Source organism: Myotis davidii, unplaced genomic scaffold, assembly GCF_000327345.1.
Source record: "Myotis davidii unplaced genomic scaffold, ASM32734v1 scaffold78, whole genome shotgun sequence".
NCBI classification, from domain to species: Eukaryota; Metazoa; Chordata; class Mammalia; order Chiroptera; family Vespertilionidae; genus Myotis; species Myotis davidii.
In genome coordinates, this window is record NW_006290305.1 from 3,160,123 (window position 1) to 3,160,521 (window position 399).

At 62.9% G+C, this 399-nt stretch overlaps 1 protein-coding gene across 1 annotated transcript in view; it reads right to left on the reverse strand.

Moving 5' to 3' along the window:
- The window catches only part of GNAL (guanine nucleotide binding protein (G protein), alpha activating activity polypeptide, olfactory type), a 72,018-nt gene extending 71,783 nt beyond the window's left edge, over positions 1-235 (reverse strand). Inside the window, exon 1 of the mRNA XM_006763267.2 lies at positions 16-235. The gene's annotated coding sequence lies outside the window, so the exon portion shown is untranslated. The remainder of the gene's footprint in view (positions 1-15) is intronic.
- Positions 236-399: the final 164 nt, after the last annotated feature.

A 399-nucleotide genomic window follows, 5' to 3' on the forward strand; every position in this document is an offset into this window, starting at 1 on the left:
TCCTGGGAGGCTCACCCTCGTGGGGTCCCGACCGCTGCCAAGTGGCTGTCTCGCACCCCAAGCCCAGGAGAGTGGGTGGACGAGCGCGCGCTCCCCTCAGACACTTCAGATGCCGCCTGCTCATAGGCAGGGAGGCCGCGGGATCATGCATATTCTATCAGGGAGGAGGATCTGCGAGGGCTCACCGGGCACCGCCTTTGTTCCCCGCACTTTCTAGACGATTCCTGCACACCCACGCCGCCCCTCAGCCTCTCATCCTTAGCCCCAGCCCCCGGCTCTCCTCGGCAGTCCTCTCATAGCTGTACTTCTTTCTAGAGGGCACTCTGGCCTCCAACTTGGCATTGTAGCCAAGGACCAAAGGAGGGCAGAGGCAGGCTGTGTCCTCATGGACTGTGACGG